Below are 7,184 nucleotides of genomic sequence, written 5' to 3'. Positions count from 1 at the left end.
TACACATGGTTCCGACCCTATCATGTTCACCCGCACTCATCACTGAACCATAGATCAGCTTGATGGTAATGGTAGGCTGAGGGATTATCCTGGGGAAAATGTTACAGATTGCAGTTGAATACAATTCTGCTGCTGCTGTAATTCAACCGCACCACATGAATGCCCACTTTGAGCTCCCATATGTTCAATTCAATTCTACTGACTATCCCCCAGTTCACACCAATACCCGTGTTAACACTTCCATTTTCCTATTCTCATTCTGCTATCCCTGGTGTCACGCCTCCAATTTGTTACTTTACTCAAACCCCTAATCGTTTGCATCTGAATCTTTTTCATTCGCCCAATGCCATCTTCTGTGTTTGATGTGAATGTGTTCCCCACTGTTTCTCTCCCTGACCATGATTAAGAGCTCTGCAGTGTCAGAGATGCCAGCCTTATGTAGTTTCAGACCAAGAAATTTGTGCAGCTTGCATTGTCAGTCTCTTCCCAGTGCATAGCGCTCCGTGTTGGACAGGGCGTTTGAGCAGCGTTAACACACGTCTGTGGAACTTGTTCAAAAACAGAAATTGCTGACGAAACTCAGCACGTCTGTCAGCATCTTGTGGAGTGAAAGCAGAGTTAATCTTTCAGGGCCGGTGAACCTTCTACATTAGGTTAGATTACTTACAGTGTGGAAACAGGCCCTTCGGCCCAACAAGTCCACACTGACACGCCGAAGAACAATCCACCCAGACCCCATTCTCCTACATTTACCCTCCACCTAACACTACAGGCAATTTAGATTGGCCAATTCACCTATCTTGTACATTTTTGGACTGTGGGAGGAACCCGAAGCACACCCACACAGACACGGGAAGAATGTGCAAACTCCACGCAGTCAGTCGCCTGAGGTGGGAATTGAACCCAGGTCTCTGGTGCTATGAGGCAGCAGTGCTAACCACTGTGCCACCTTGCCGCCCACAAAGTTCCCATTTTCTCCAGCCATTTTTGCATTTTAATTTCCATTATCCATAGTTATTTGTTTAATGGAAAATTTGTTCTGAGCCAATTCATTTCTAGAGAAACTCAACAGGTCTGGTATCATCTGCAGAGACAGAGAAACAGAGTTAGCGAATCAAATCCAGTATGACACTTCTTCAAAACTGACAAGGATTGAAAAATGAGCTTTATAATCCATTGACCGATGTGGGGAATGGGTTGACGGGTAAAAGAGGGTGTGGCAAAAGACAAACATGCTTTTAGTCGTGAAGAACGAGAAGATCATGTGACGTAGCCTAATAATTAAAATGTGAATGGGGAAAAGGGGTTCTCTCTATTGAGTGAACGATAAAGAAGATTCAACCACACAAGGTCATAGGGAGGCCAGGAGGGAGAATGCACGGAAACTGCAGAACAGTTATAATGGGGTCAGACTGTCAAGTTGTGAAATTGTACATTTGCTCCTACAGTATGTAACGTACGAAAGTGTAAAGTGAGTTGTTATTCGTGCTTGGGTTGTGCTTCCTTGGAACATTGCAGCAGCCTAGGGTCGAAATGTTAGCATTTCTGCAAGGTAGGTTATTGAAATGGGAAGCAATGGGAAGCAATGAGAAGGTCAAGATTATTTCCACAGACAGATTGGGAGTGTTCCTCAAAGCAATCTCTGTTTGGTCTCGCCAATATAGAGTGACTGCATTGTGAGCAGCAATGATAGAGACCAGATTGAAAGGTTACAAGTGAAATGCTGCTTCACCTGGAAGGTATGTTTGGTTCCTTGGACAGTGAGGAGGGAAGAGGTGAATGAGCAAGTGTTGCAGCTTCTGCAATTGCATGGGAAGGTAGAATGGGGGAGTGGGGAAGTGTTCTGGGTGATGGAGGGGACAGAGATGCAAGGGTTCCTGCGAAATACTGACAGTGGGCGGGAGGTGAAGATGTGTTTGATGGTGCTGTCCTGCTGGAGATGGTGGAAATGGCGTAACATGATTATGTGAACATGGATTCAAGTGCAGGAAGAAGTGTGGACAAAAAGGAATCTATCATTGTTCTGGGATAGAGGGGACGGATTGAGGGCAACACCGTGGGGGATGGGACAGTGACAGCTGAAGGCCCTGTCCACCAGAGTTAGGGGATTTCTGGTTTGAAGGAAAATGAGGTCACATTAGATGCAGCTCACAGGAATGTGGCATCATCAAACAGAAATAACAGAGGTGGAGAAACTTGGAGAATGGAGTCAGCCTCCGCTGATCATGTGTTCAGCCACATGCAGAAGTTCCCCCTGAATGATTGAAAAGAACCAGGCATCTAAATTGAGGATTTCTGCATCACATCTGGTCTGAAGCGGAATGTGAAAATAGACCCAGAGGAAGGTCAGTGAGTTTCCATGAGCAGATATTCAAGCAGATATCACAAACCGCTCAGTAATTATTGTTTCTGTTCAAAAAGAAGAATTCGGTAAGCAGATAAACCACCCATGGTTGACAAAAGCTCTCAAGGATACTATTGATGAGCATTAGTGGAGGGCCAGATTTGTAATCTTTATTTCAGGGACCATAAGCTGATGTTAGGCATGAATTTCAGCTGTGCTTCCTGATTTACCCCGCAGAAATCACTGCAATTGCTGCTCCATCCTCTTCCCTGCTCATCTCCCCTTCCTGATTCCAGGTTCTTCCTCTCAAATTACAGAGTACATTCTCTCACATTATGGTCCCCAACCCATTTCACCTGAAACTCTTTGATCAAGTCTACCTACTCTGCTGTCGCATCAAGCTGCGTTTTGTGATGCCACTTTGCCTCTGGTCTCAGTGTGGCTCGGCCTCTCCATTTATGCTGCTTTACACCCTCCCACTCACATCTCACTCCGGAAAGTTTCATTCTTGGAATAAACCTTATTGAAAACACCTCTCCCCCTTTGCACTGAATTCACACTGTGATCCAAATTTCAAAACGTATACTCAGCCTTCATCTCACTCTGCTAAAGGTCGACGCTGACCGTGTGGTACAAGAATTCCTCTTCTGATATGGTTCAGGCCAGAGATGCGCTTTCACACGGTTTGGACAAAGCAATTCAGGTGTTTGACCACTTATTGGTACTCGTAACAGTTTCCTGCTGCCTTAATATTGTAAGATGGAATTAAACAATTCACATTAGGAAGCTTGGGCTGAGTGTTATTTACCTGTCATTTGAATACTGTCTCAAATTTGCAGTGCGTATCTTTAAATGCTTGTTCGTGAAGTTAGTGTCAGATAGTGCGTAGGAGGTTGAGGGATGACATTGTAGAAGATTATAAAATCATGAGAGATTTGATTTGAGTGACCAGCCAAGGTCTTTCCCACGGAATGGGGGAGTTCAACCATAGAAGGCAGAGGTTTAAGGTGAAAGTGGGGAGATTTGAAATGGACGAAGGGTCAATGTTTTCATACAGAGGGTGATGTGTGTATGTGGACTGGGCTGTCAGAGGAAGAGTGGGAGATGCAAGTACAGCTACAACATTTAAAACTCATTTGGACAAACATATGAATGGGAAAAGTTTAGAGGCATATGGACAAAATGCAATCAGATGGGACTAGTTTAGTTTGGAAAACCTGGTCAGCATGGACAAGTTGGACAAAAGGGTCTGTTTGTGCGCTATATGGCTGTATCAATCTAGAAAGCGAGGAAAAGGGGAGAATAGACAAGATGTAGTAGATTGGCAAGAAATACAAAATCAAGCAGCACGAGCTTTTCCGAGCATATAGAAAAGTTCAAGATGAGTGTGTGACCTTAGGTAAAATTTTATAGGAAAGTATACTGAGGATAATTGGAGGGTGTGACTGAAGAATTGGCTACAGGGAGCAGACAGATAATTTACACCTATGTTTTACATCTTTCTTCACAGGGGAAGGTACAGTAAGTATATCAATGATGTAAACAAAATGATAATAGGAGGGAAGTTTTTGAAACATCTCAAACAAAAGAAACAAGGATTTTTCTAACAGATTAAGAGTAGACTAAGAGTAGACAGGCCAGCAGTAATTCATATCTGGTTTTAAAAGAAATGGTCACAGTCTTGGGATCATGGCGCCCTCTCTATCAGATGTTAGTTCTGCTGTTTGTTAATGTAAGCAGTAAGTGTGGTAGCTTGAATGGGTTGTCCTCAGGTTTAGGTACACATAGTTCTGACCGTGGCATGTTCACCCACACTCATCACTGAACCGGAGATCGGCTTTATGGTAATGGTAGACTGAAAGATTATATTGTGGTTGAATGCAATTCTACTACTGCTGCTGCTGCTACAGCTGCTATGATTTGCCGAATCACATGAATGCCCAGTTTGAGCCGCAATTTCTGCAATACAATTCTGCTGCCTGTCCTCAATTTGCACGGGGACCCGTTCACCCTTCTCCCTGTACACAGCGCCCTATCCTGGTTCTTGATGTGGGAAATCTTCCTTTTTGAAACATTCTCATCCTGTTAGGGTATCTTCATGATGCCATGCCTCCAATTTGTCGCATTCCTCAAAAGCTTTTAACGTTTTCACCTGAACTCTTCCCCTCCGGTAATGCCATCTTCTCTTTAAAGCAAATGTGTTTCCCTCTGTTTCCCTCCATGACCATGATTAAGAGCTCTGTAGTGTCGGTGATGACAGTTTCAGAACTAATGAATTTGTATACCTTGCGTGATCATTCACTTCCCGGTGTACGGCGCTCCATGTTGGACAGGGCGTGTAAGCAGCTTTGACACACATGTTTGAAACTTGTTCAAAAACAGAAATTGCTGAAGACACTGACAAATCTGACAGCATCTGTGGAGTGAAAGCAGAGTTAATCTTTCGGGTTCTGTGACTGTTCTTCAAAGCACCCAATCAGTCCAACAATTTTTGTTTTTGTTTCAGATTTCCTGTATCCAATGATCTTTGCTATATTGAAAATGTATTCTGTAACTTTTCATTTTTGAATGAACTCAGGGGTCTGGCAACATCTCAGAGACATAGAAACAATGTTAATGTTTCAAGTCCAGTGTAAATCTTCTTCCGAAGTGCCAATGATTGGAAAGTGAGCGCTTTAGTATCTTGGCAGAGGTGGGAAAGAGTGTTTGGAGGCCCAGTGTGAAAGACAAATGGGCTTGAAATTGTGGTGAAAGAGACACAGGTATATAATGTGTTTAAATTAATGTGTAAATATTAGAACTTGATTTTCTCTGTTGAATGGAACATAAACAAGACACGAACTTCGGGAGCCCAGGAGGGAGAGTGGATGGAAAATGGAGAACAGCCATAATGGGTTCAGGCTGGGAATTTATGGAATTCAATATGAACTCCTACAGACTGTAACGCACCAAAGTGTAAAGTGAGCTGTTACTCGAGCGTGGGTTGTGCTTCATTGGAACATTGCATCAGCCTGCATTTTCTTAGAATCCCTACAGTGTGAAAACAGGCCCTTCAGCCCAACAGGTCTATACTGACCCTCCAAAGAGTATGCGTACCAATCCCATTCTCTCCCCTAATACTATACATAGATCCTTGACTATTGCACCAAACATCAACATCCCTGAACACAATCGGCAAATCAGCATGGCCAGTTCACCTAACCGACACAACTTTGAACTGTGGCAGGAAACGAGAACGCCCAGAGGAAATCGAACCCAGTTCCCTGATGTTGTGAGGCACCAGTGCAAACCACTGAGACACCGTGCCATCCAGGACCAAAATATTATAAGACCACAACTCTATACGAATAGAAATGAAACCATTCGGACCATAAAGTCTGCTCCGGCATTCGATCGCGAATTATAGGTTTTCAACCCCATTTCCCTGCTTCCTGCCAGTTATCTTTGATCCCCTTGTCAATCAATAACTTATCTGAGTCTCTTTTAATTATACTAAATAGAACGTAGAACAGTACAGCACCGAACAGGCCCTTTGGGCCATGATGTTGTCCTGAGATTTAATCCTAATGTAAAATGTAGTAATTTAACCTACACACCCCTCAACTCACTGCTCTCCATGTGCATGTTCATCAGTCGCTTAAATGTCCCCAGTGACTCTGCTTCCACCAACAGAGCTGGCATTGCATTCCATTCATTCACAACTCTCTGCGTAAAGAACCTACCTCTGACGTCTCCCTTTTACCTTCCTCCTAATATCTTCAAACTATGATTTCTTGTACTAGTCAATCCTACCCTGGGGAAAAGTCTCTGGGTATTGTCTCTATCTATTCCTCTCATTATTTTGTACACCTCGATCAGATCTCCTCTCTCCTCCTTGTCTCCAGAGAGAAAGGTCCAAGCTTGTTCAACCTTTCTTCATAAAGCAAGCCCTCCAGTCCAGGCAGCATCCTGGTAAACTTTCTTTGCACCCTCTCTAAAGCCCCTGTACCTTGCCTATAGTAGGGGGTCCACAACTGGACACAGTATTCCAAGTGTGGTCTCACCAGGGACTTGTAGAGCTGCAGAAAATCTTTGCAGCTCTTAAGCTCAATCCCCCTGTTAATGAAAGCCAAAACAGCACATGCTTTCTTGACACCCTATCCACTTGCGTGGCAACTTTGAGGGATCTATGCACTTGCGCACCCAGATCCTTCTCTTCCTCTACACTGCCAAGAATCCTGTATTTAATGCTATATTCAGGATTCGAATTTGACCTTCCAAAATGAATCACTTCGCATTTACCGAGGTTGAACTCCATCTGCCAAATCTCAGCCCAGCTCTGCATCCGGTCTATGTCGCGCTGCAGCCTACAGTAGCCCTATATACTATCGACGACGCCTCCAATCTTTGTGTCATAAGCAAATTTACTAACCCACCCCATAACCGCCTCATCCAAGTCATTTATAAAAACTACAAAGAGCAGAGGCCCAAGGACATAGCCCTGTGGGATCCCTCTCAACACTGTCCTCCAAGCAGAATATTTTCCATCTTCAACCACTGTCTGCCTTCTTCTAGCCAGCCAATTCTGAATCCAGATAACGAAATCTCCCTGTATCCCATACTTCCTGACGTTATGAATGAGCCTTCCATGGGGAACCCTATCAAATGCCTTGCTAAAGTTCACATGCACCATGTCCACTGCTCGACTGTCGTCGACCTGTCTTGACACCTCCTCAAAGAAATCAATAAGATTTGTGAGGCATGACCTGCCCCTCACAAAGCCATGCCGACTGCTTTAATCACACAATGCTTTGCTAAATAGTCATAAATCCTATCCCTCAGAATTTTTTCCAAATTTTGC

This window comes from Chiloscyllium punctatum, chromosome 21 (genome assembly GCF_047496795.1).
Source record: "Chiloscyllium punctatum isolate Juve2018m chromosome 21, sChiPun1.3, whole genome shotgun sequence".
Lineage (NCBI taxonomy): Eukaryota > Metazoa > Chordata > Chondrichthyes > Orectolobiformes > Hemiscylliidae > Chiloscyllium > Chiloscyllium punctatum.
Note: the sequence above shows the minus strand (reverse complement) of the source record.